Source organism: Sinocyclocheilus grahami, unplaced genomic scaffold, assembly GCF_001515645.1.
Source record: "Sinocyclocheilus grahami isolate Dianchi unplaced genomic scaffold, SAMN03320097.WGS_v1.1 scaffold848.1, whole genome shotgun sequence".
Lineage (NCBI taxonomy): Eukaryota > Metazoa > Chordata > Actinopteri > Cypriniformes > Cyprinidae > Sinocyclocheilus > Sinocyclocheilus grahami.
Genome location: NW_015506027.1, coordinates 134,445 through 145,508, shown reverse-complemented (window position 1 = coordinate 145,508; position 11,064 = coordinate 134,445).

Sequence of the window (11,064 nt, the reverse complement as noted above, 5' to 3'; positions counted from 1 at the left end):
GGCAGGTACCCCTCTCTGAGAATGCCAAACCTAAGACTGCTTTCTCTACCCCTAGTGGCCACTGGCAGTACCGGACCCTTCCTTTTGGCCTCCACGGGGCACCCGCCACGTTCCAGCGGATGATGGACATCCTGTTGCGGTTCCATCAGGCCTACGCCGCGGCCTATCTGGACGACATCGTGATCCACTCCGAGGTATGGGAAGACCACCTGGACCGGTTGCGGAGGGTGCTCTCGGAGCTCCGGAGGGCTGGACTCACCGTCAACCCTCGCAAATGCCACCTTGCCCTCTCCGAGGCGAAGTACCTGTGTTTCCAGGTGGAACGGGGTCTCATTCGGCCGCAGGAGAAGAAGGTGGAGGCGGTACGCTCCGCTCCGAGACCCAAAACCAAGACCCAGGTACGAACCTTTCTAGGGTTGGCGGGGTATTATTGCTGCTTCATCCCCAACTTCTCCTCTTTAGCCGCCTTCCTGACAGACTTGACCGGGAGACCAATGCCAGGGTGACTCGATGGTTCCTCGCGCTCCAGGACTTCCACTTCGAAGTACGTCATCGGGCTGGAACCGCGAATGCCAACGTGGATGGCCTCTCTCGGAGCTGGGCAGCTTTCGCAGGTCTGTCAGGGGTCACTCCCCACCCACCCCATATCTCTCCCCTACTATCTCATATCGTTAACAGGACCAGGACGATGCTTGGGCGGGGGAGTGTGACGAGCGTCCCGAAGCTTCATTAGCGTCGCCCTGTCATGCCTCTGGACTGTTTATGTGTGTTTTTCTCCACGTGTGCACCCCGTGACCCAGTTTCTCCCTTGTTGGATTGTTCATTTGGTTCAGGAGTGTTGTGTTAACTGGCCTTGTTTCCCCATGTATTTAAGTGTGACAGAAGACCCGACAGACAAAAAAGTAATACTGTGTGTTTCCCATCCATTTTGTTTCCACATTTTGTTCAGTGTTTTGTTTACTGTTTGTTCCCCATGGATCCCTTTGACCCCTTCTCCCATCCAGGATATCTCCTCCTCCTGCTGGAGCAGGGGGAGAGATCACTCGAGGGCCATACCAGACTTTTTCTGGAAATCGCTCATCTAACCAGCTACCCGGACGACGTGCTCTGCGCGTTCTATGAAGCCAGCCTGAACCCCGCGTGCAGAGCGTCGTCATCCGAAGATGGCCCTCAAGTGGATTTTGCCACCTTCGTGGGGTGGATACGGATTGATCGTTCCACCCCAGAGCCCAGCCCACCATCACCCCACTGTGCGAAGCTCAAGCCCGAGCCCATCGTTGACCGAGAGCCCGAGACCGCTGCAACCAACAAGCCATCACCGCATGGAGCGACAGAGCTTCACCTCAGCCCAAAAGAGGAGAATGAGGAGGAAAAGACTGTTGGCTTTAGCCCCTGACCAGAGTCGAGAGATGGCTCTAGTTCCTGACCAGATTTGAGAGAAGGCTCCTGTTCCCACGTCAAGCCCATAGAGGGCTCCTGTTCCCACTTCCGGCCCAGGGAGGGCCTCAAATCCCGAGTCAAGCCCAGGGAGGGCTCCTGTTTCCATGTCCAGCCCAGGGAGAGCTCCTGTTTCCACGTCCAGCCCAGAGAGGGCTGAGGTTCCCATGTATGGCCCAGGGAAGGCCTCAGTTCACGAGTCTAGCCCAAGGAGGACTCCCGTTCCCAAGTTTGGCCCAGGGAGGGCTTCTGCTCCTGTTTACAGCCCTGAGAGCCCGGAGGCTCAGAAATGCACACCCACCCTCCCGCTCTTGCCTCCTCCACCGCTGTCATCTGGCAACCCCTCTGCTCACCCTCAGCCCACCATTTATTCGGTGTGTGCCCTTCCTCCACCATGGCTCCTCCCTCCATCGGCTCCACTGTGGGTCGCCGTTATGGCTGTGGTCTGGGTCCCACTTGGCTCCTCCTGCTCCAAGTTCCTCCGGTCTCCTCCCTGGCTCCTTCTTTCATCTGATCCACCCTGGCTCCTCCTGTCGTCTCCAGCATGGACTCTGTCTGCCGGCCCCCTCCTGGGTGTCCGTCCTCCTCCCGAGCCTCCTCCTAAGTTCCCACCCGTCCCTCCCTCTGTTGTTTCTACTTCCGGGAGGGGGGGCGATATGTCATGCCTCTGGATGGTTTATGTGTGTTTTTCTCCCCATGTGCTCCCCGTGACCCAGTTTCTCCCTTGTTGGATTGTTCATTTGGTTCAGGTGTATCATGTTAATTGGCCTCGTTTCCCCATGTATTTAAGTCCCAGTCTGTCTGTTCTGTCTTTGTCGGGTCTTACAAACGTCATGTTCGTGTGTTACAGCCATTCCTAGTGTGGATTACCCCCTTGTTTTGGATTTATTAGAGACTGTTTCTCTGATCCACATCTCAGTTGTTCTCTCCGACACACAGTGTGACACAATTAGAGTAACTGATTTCATTTGAAATTTGTCTGTACCTTCTACCTTTCCTTCTACCCTGCTGTCCACTTCTTCTCTCTCTATGTCTTCTTACAGTTTCTCCGATTGCTCTTTCCATTACATCAATGCCCTCCACTCCACTCATCTATTCTCCCTCTCCTTCTCCTGTCCTCTTTTTTTGCATCCTCCTCTCTGCTCATCTCTTTCTACCTGTTCCACTCTTTTTCTCTTTTGTTACACCCTTTTATCTACCCACTCCAAAAACTTTTCCACTTGCACCTCTTTATTTACCACTGCTCCATTATTTATTTATTTATTTATTTATTTGTTTGTTTGTTTGCATATTATTTCCCCCTTTTCCTCTTTATAGTCAAAGTAATTATGATAAATATGTAAACAATTAGGAAAACTGTGTTTCCTGTGCTGTGTGTGTTAGTTATTAGTTTGGGACCAACTGAAAATATACATGTGCATTTGATGATATGACAAATTACGGAGTTTTGTTTGTTGTGTTTGGACAAATAGTACATAAATGTTTGTGATTTGTGTAAAACCTTTTTTCAGATATTTTAAAATATTGGTTGGTTGTATTAACTATTATGAAAACATTTGATAGTTGTTCACAGTGTTTTGAGAAAATTATTTGCATGATTTGTAATTTGTATGAAATGAATGAAAACATACAATCTGTTAAGGACAATTAAAAAGTGTTCAGCTCACTGTGTTAACTGTTTTTAGAACAGTGACCTGAGTTTGGAGAAATGTGTCGATTGAGAAAAACTGTAATATAATTATTCTTATATGTATTATTTAATATAATTTATTATATGCAGTATGTGTTACAATATTAATAAATATTCAAATAAATTAGCGAAGACAAATACAAATAGGCACTGAATTTGTCAAATAAATATAGTAATTGAAGAATCTGAAGCTGAAGAACCTATAAAAATGTGCATACATCTGGGCCCGTATTCACAAAACATCTTAAGGCTAAAAGTAGCTCGTAACTCGTTGATTTAGGAGAAAATCATAAAAATAATTGGCGCGTCAGTCCTAAATTTAGGACTCGTACATTTTTGATCTAAAAGTATTTCACAAAGCATTTTAGCGCTAAAACTAGCTCCTAAATCTGTGAAATGTCAGGAATAGTGAAGAGGACTCCTAAGTCACTAAGACCAAACCACAAACTATTCATAAAATGGCTGTTGCCGGCAGTCCGCCTCGGAACGTAAACATTTTAGAAATATTTGACGATAATGAGCTTTTATAAAGGTATCACCTTTGGTTTTGAAGGTTATCCCAACTCCAAATTTTCCTTTGATTATGTCCTTGTTTTCATTAACCAGCTCGGCAAGAAGTCACAGCTGTTCTTGCGTCTAGTTTGGTTTTCTTTTACGTTTGCATGTCTTACTATCAGCCATGATTATTCTACTCTGTTTATTAAAAGGCTGTTTATATGCATATTCACTAATTATGAGAATCATACATGTAAGAGGCTGACAATTAGCTGAACACATACTTGTTTAATTAGTGACACTTAGCTTGCACTTTAAAATCTTTATTTGAATGTGGCAACATTTTTATTTTTAAACCTTTATCTTTACTCTAAAATATTTCTATGAATACATCTCTGACAGAGACTATCAACCAATCACTGTGTGCATAGTTAGTAAGCATGCTGACATCATCCATAGCAAAAAGGTCAACCCCGCCCTTTCTCTTAGTTTAAGACTTCACTCTATTCCTTAGTAAAAGTTTGTCTCAGCAGCTTTGTGAATAGGTTTTAAGAGAAAACTCTTTGCTAAAAACTTTTACTGCTATTTAGGAGAACTCTTATTGGTAAGATTAAATGTTTTGTGAATACGGGCCCTGATCTTTTGTCCATGTTAATGTAAAACAAATTTGTTTTTGCGTATGCTTATTAATGAAACATAACCAGATTCAAAATGTACCCTTTCTGTCTTCTCTGCAATATAAAATGAATTCATGAATTCATTCATGAATTCAAAATACTTTTCTTTTGTGATGAACATGAAAGGGCAGGAAGTGAAATGATTGACATTTAGAATTATACTAAAATTAAAATGTATGTACATATGATTCTTCTGTGTGAATATTTATTGTAAAGATAAGTGCTGTGCATCAATGTAACATTTTTCAAGAAGCATTTGCGTGCTTATATAAAAGCAAATACTTTCTAAAAGGTGAATGTGCATCATCAAATGTAATTGCAGTTTTTTCATACATTCCCAGGCCGGACAGTGGTCGGACAAACAAATAGTCCAGCTGATACGGCATGACAAACACAACCATGTTTTGATCACTCTGCTATACATCAACCTAAAATACTTTAGTGATAGCTGTCTCTGCACATTAACCAGAACAGGAGAAAGCTTTTTAACATCTAAAAAATGATTTCATCATTGAGTGTGATTATGTAAAGTTAATCGTTTCTTTAAAAAAAAGGTCAAGATCATAAAATGTATGAGCAAATATAAGAGAAGCTTAAACACTATGTTTAAAAAGTAACCATTATTAATACCAGGAAAGGCAGGAAAGCAGTCTGTGCTTGACTTTAGAGTTGTTTCTTTTACTTTAAAAAGAAATTTTAATTTAAACACAAACTGCATAATGAATGACATGATGCAGTTAGGATGTCATCTAAATGTTTCTCTGAACGGTTCGCTCCTGACAAGAAAATTGCCCTGTGAGGACATGTGCTGTCTGAAACATTTTTTTTCTTCTGTCTCCTCCTTTTCTCTCTCCATCGGTGTGTGGTTTCCCCAAGTCAAAAATGAAAATGAAGGGTTTTCTATTTTGAGAGGTTGTAATTATCTTTTTCCTCAACATGTGATGCTGGGCTCCACTCCACCACTGGGCCTTCGGGGAGTTTAGCTGGCAATTTTTCTGGCCGGTGCTGTTGGGGTGCTGGCCGTACTTTAGCCCCGACCCACTCTTATTTTATTTTACATTTAAAAATTAGTTACATTTTATCATTCTACTACTAAATTATTTATATTTCCATGTAGTCCTACATTATTAAACGTTGTATTCTGATGAAGAAATACATGTTTAAAGGGCTCTTAAGGCCATGAGGAATCAGTTTGACCTCACCCATGTCTCCTACAGTGAATGGGTGCCATCAGAATAAGAGTTCAAAAAGCAACTGACAGACTCTAGTCCATCAATTAACGTCTTGTGAAGCAAAAAGCTGCATGCTTGTAATAAACAAATCCATCAAGATGTTTTTATCTTCAACTCGTTGCTTCTGTAAAAAATATGTTAAAAGTCTCAAATGAAAAAGTCGTCTTGTCTGAATCTGGAGAGAAATGTGCACAGATTAAGCATTGGTTTCAAGCAAAAGATTCCAAAATGGTTCTTAACAAATATGTCTGTAGAATTTGATTTGAGAAGACAACAGGGACTTTTTCACAGGTGGAAGCATTATTATGGATTATGGACTTGTATTTTGGCCAGAAGCAGTGGTTTAAACTTAAAATGTTTTAATGAGTAAAAACATGCAGTTTGCAAACATGCATTCACTTCACAATACATTTATGGACAGGAGTCGTGTGGATTATTTGAGAGTTTGAACTCTCATTCTGACGGCACCCATTCACTGCAAATGATCCACTGGTGAGAAAGTGATGTGTTGCTAAATTTCTCCAAATCTTTTCTGATGAAGAAACAAACTCATCTATGTAAGTACATTTTAAGCATGTTTTTGTGTGACCTCTTCTTTTAAGTGCAATTTGAATAAATACTTCCCCAGTTAAAAAGGCCATTTGATGAAACTAATCTGCAAAAATGGTTTGTTCTGTATGAGGCCAAACTTTCATACTGTTCATGACTGTGAGGCAAACGCCTGTGACTCACATAATAAAGGCGAGATAACATTTCCTTTTAAACTTTTGGTGTTTCATTTTGAACAAAACTCATGCATTGAAATATCTTTGAAGCAAAAAGGAAAAGAAATAAAAAAAATGTACAGGACTGAGAGAAGGTACAACATCTGATTGAGAATGAGGTTAAAAATCCAACTTTTCCATCAAGCAGTTGCCTGTCAGCTTTGGTGCTGAAGATACATCAAAGAGAGAAAAAGAGACTGACAGAAGAAGAACAAAGCTGGAATAGTTTAATTCCAGGGCTGCTCTGCTCATATATTCGACTTTACATGGTTCAATCCAGCCCTCATGAGCACAGACACAAAGACAGATGTGCAGTATTACAACCGTCAATCGATTTAAATGATTAATTTACTGAATATGCTGCTTATATATTAAAATACATTTTTTATTGATCAAACCTAGTGAAAAATAAATATACTTAAATGTATCTGAAATACATTTATTTCATGCTAAGTATGTTACAAATACATTTTCGTATTTATGTACTTAATAAAATGCCCTGCAATTGAACTTTTATTATACTAAACTGGTATACTTAAATAAATTAGAACAACTAATTTTGTACTTAATGCACTTTAATTGTTCAGAAGTAGTGCTAAAGTCCAATTAAATATATACTTAGTATATTTTACTGTGCTAAAGTGGAACTACTGCAAGTATACTTAAAGGGGTCATATGATGCGATTTCAATTTTTTCTTTCTCTTTGGAGTGTTACAAGCTCTTGGTGCATAAAGAAGATCTGTAAAGTTGCAAAGACTAAAGTCTCAAACCCAAAGAGATATTCTTTATAAAAGTTAAGACTTGTCCACACCCTCCTAAAACGACTCGTTTAAACACGCCCCCATGTCTACGTCACTGTGTGGGATAATTTGCATAACACCACCCAAATGTTTACGCAAAGAAAGAAGGCGCAAAGAAAGAAGGCGCAAAGAAAGAAGGCGTGATCCGTGCTGGTCGCTGAGGAAATACATCAACTTTGCGCTGTGGTTCGCCGGATCGGCTTTCACGTGGACGAAGCGGAGTCCAGCCCGGGTTCGTCACATGTGGTTTCCGCAAGCCCGACGGCTGCTCCTTCATCGAATTCGCCAGCCGCGCCATTCTCAAGTCCGCCGGCCATTCCTCACTCAAGCCCGCAGTGTGTGACACTGTGAGACACATTTTAAGAGGGACCATTTCCTGAATCTGCAAAGTAGTACAATGGGTCTGTGCTCAAAGGTTATTCTATAAAGTGGGGCAGTTCCAACTTTGCAAGGACAGTCTGGCACTTCTGACTCACAGCCTGTAAGTAAATTTTTTATATTTAAAGAATTTGCCACTGATGATTATGCAGTGTAGATTAGTGCTTGTTGTTTGTCGTTTCTTCAATCAAAAATGCAGACATGGTTTTATGTTTACGCAGCGCGATACGCAACGCAATGCGTAAAAACACAGTATAAATCATTATAATCCGTAATTATGTCCCCACTGGATGCAACAAATGCCTCGTTTATAATGGGTTTTATTGGTTTTGTCTCGTAGTGCCAGGAGACAGCATCACAGTATGTTAAGTGGCGTAACATTTCCGTCACACACTTGAGGTATTCGGCCAATCACAACGCACTGGATAGCTGGCCAATCAGCGTACACCTCGCTATTCAGAACGATGAGCTTTGTAAAAATCGACGCATTTCAGAAAGGCGGGGCATAGAGGAGCAACAATAATGTAAATTATGTAGAAAATAATGTGTTTTTTGAACCTTAAACTGCATAAACACATTGTATTACACCAAATACACAACATAACGTTCTTTTTAGCAATGTCATATGACACCTATAAGGTACACTTTAAATATTTTAAATTTGAAGACCAATATTATTCAAAGACCATTCAATCCTCATCAAAAGTGACATTAAAACACATTTTAGACTTAATATTAAGAAATGTGCGTTGTGCACATGTAGTATGCCAAATAAAGTTTAATTATCATTTTTATATCAGCCTCACAGTAAATATGTTAATAGATTTGAACAATACTTAGTATGAAATAAATTAAATTTTAAATATATTCCTTTTTTTTACTAGGGAAGTTTATTAAATATTGTGTATTAATATGTATTATGCATGATACTATTGTTATTTTATACATTACAATATTAATAATAAATATTACTTCATGTGGTAGAAAAAAAAACATAGAGGCTGATTTTGTCAAATAAATATAGCAATTGAAGAATCTGAAGTTGAAGAATCTGCAATACCTGCACTCATCTAATCTTTTTCTATAGTGATGGTAAACAAATTTGTTTTGTGTGCTCTAATAATATAAACTTAATGAAATGAATGAATATTTGATGAATAATTTGTGTGAAATTGTTGATAAATCCATTAAGTAATTAATGGAATTGAATTACTGCACTAATTTACCTAACGATGTCTTTACAAACGATTAACACATAAATCATTCTGCTTGTGTTCTGTGAATGAGGCCCAGTCAATGTACACCAATCTTCTTGTACACTTAACCTGAAATTATTATTCACTATTTTATTTTAAATTTGTTTCACTGGGGATGAAACCTTAAAAAGCGACCTCATTCTCAAGTGATTCTCTTAATCTGCTTCCCCTAAATCAATATCCTTCCCTAAATCACTTCATTATCAGCTCACGATTTTAATTAGGGCCTTTAACTCTGTACACAGCACTCACTTGTGTGAGTCAATTGGACAATTAATTAGTCAAATAGGTCTCACGGCCTTGTGAATCATTTTAATTGTTGGTTGCTGCTGACTTCACTGCTGTTTAATTTTGACTATATTTATTTGCACATAAAATTACGATCCACATATGGGAGTGCTGAATAACACAATGGAAAACATGTTAATTGTATTATGATTTTAAGTTAAAAGGATAATTCATCTTATTAAAATTAATTAAACACTCTCACCCTTTATTCACCTTCAAGTCTAATGCCAAGTTCACGCTGCACGATTTTCAAACTCGTCGGATCGCCATTGTTTTCACACTGTGTGACTATCTGAGGTAGCAGTCAGTCGCTGCTGTTCACATTGCTCACTCGTTGGCTGTAGGTCATCGCCGATGTAGTTTTCAGTCAGAAATCATTGCACACTGCGTGATTATGAATCGCCGACATCGTACACCGAATCGGCGACGTGTCAGCGATTCCCTCAGATCGCTTCTTTGATCATTCACACTGTGTGATTGTCACTCGCGTGAACGAGCACCGATTTGCCTTCGATTTCGGGCACTTGTCGGCGAAACCTGTCGCAAGTGAAAAATCGGGCTAAAATCGTGCAGTGTGAACTCGGCATATGGTTTGAAAGTAAAACACACAAAATATGTATTTTATCTCCAGTAGCATTTCAATATATTTAGATATGATTGTAGTTTTGGGAAGGCTATTGAACTGGCTAATTTGAGGGCTGATTTACACAATTCTTAAAAATGTATTACTAATTATTTTACCTTGTTAAATAATAGTATTGTGTGTGGAATATATATACAAGACAATGAAATTGTTCTATTTTAACAACTATAAAAGTGTGTTTTGCAAGTTTAGAATATCAGATAATAATCTATAATTTCTGAAATTGAATTCTCATTTGTTTCACCATTCACCCAAATAGATTCATCATGCAGTTTACAAATTGCTGTGGGATTCACCTCAGTAAATGTGTGAATCAGTCTCTGAGGGAGTCACTTTTCCGATGCTGTGAATCACATTCACATGTGCAAGTGTGGAGCAAAACTGCCACTGTAGAGATGTCAGAATGTCATTTTAAGTCATTTTGATGTCATTACTTTCAATTTAGAAATCCATATAATATTTTCAGAGTTGTAAAATTGGTATTTACTGTACACTTAAAATGCATTAGACATTTGAGCAATGGACATTAGAGCATTTTCATTCACTATATAGTCTGATGTTATGATTTTATTATTGACCTTTACATATTTCTAGTTAAACTGTATTCTACTTGATTATGTTAATTGACACATGCACGTAATGACTGCTGAAAGTCAAAGATATATATATATATATATATATATATATATATATATCTATATGTAGATGGGAATCAGCTGATGCGAGCTTGACTAACGTGACCTGCCAGAACTAACGCTACGCTTGATATATTGAACAAAACATAAAAAGGCTACAATTACCTCTGCTTCATTGGTAAGGAAAATATTGAAGGATAAAAAGTATTACTTTGTAATCGTTTTGGTGCTGCTAGGGGTGTACAAGCATCTGCCATTGAATGTTGTTGGGTTTGAAGTGTACTGTGACGTTGTGTTTGTCCTCCAGAGATTTTCAGATATTTCAAGGCTGATGTTCCTGATTTTCCATTGTTATTGCTGGCCTTCTTTGTTATTTAGCAAAGGCCCTGTCTGGGCAGTGGCAGGATTTTAGTGATGTGTTCTGTGAAGGTTTGTTTTTCTGCTTTGATCTTTACCCAGGTGTCATCCATATATCTGAAAGTGGCTGGAGTTCTTGCAGGATGGCTTTGTGTAAGTTACTGTTGAAACCATTGAAAAGTTGTGTTTTGTCTGTAGCAAATGTCTTTTTGCAGAATATAATTGGCATTTAAATACAGGGATTCTTTACCTGTACATATTTTCAACAATGATGTATACTCGTACTGGTGTAAGACTGGCCTTACGCAGCAGAAAGGCTGTCAGTGTGGAAGCAAAATGCAAGCCTGCTGTTATAGTTACGCTGCAGCACCACTTTCTGCTTACGCAAAGCTTCACCGTAGTCACCATTGT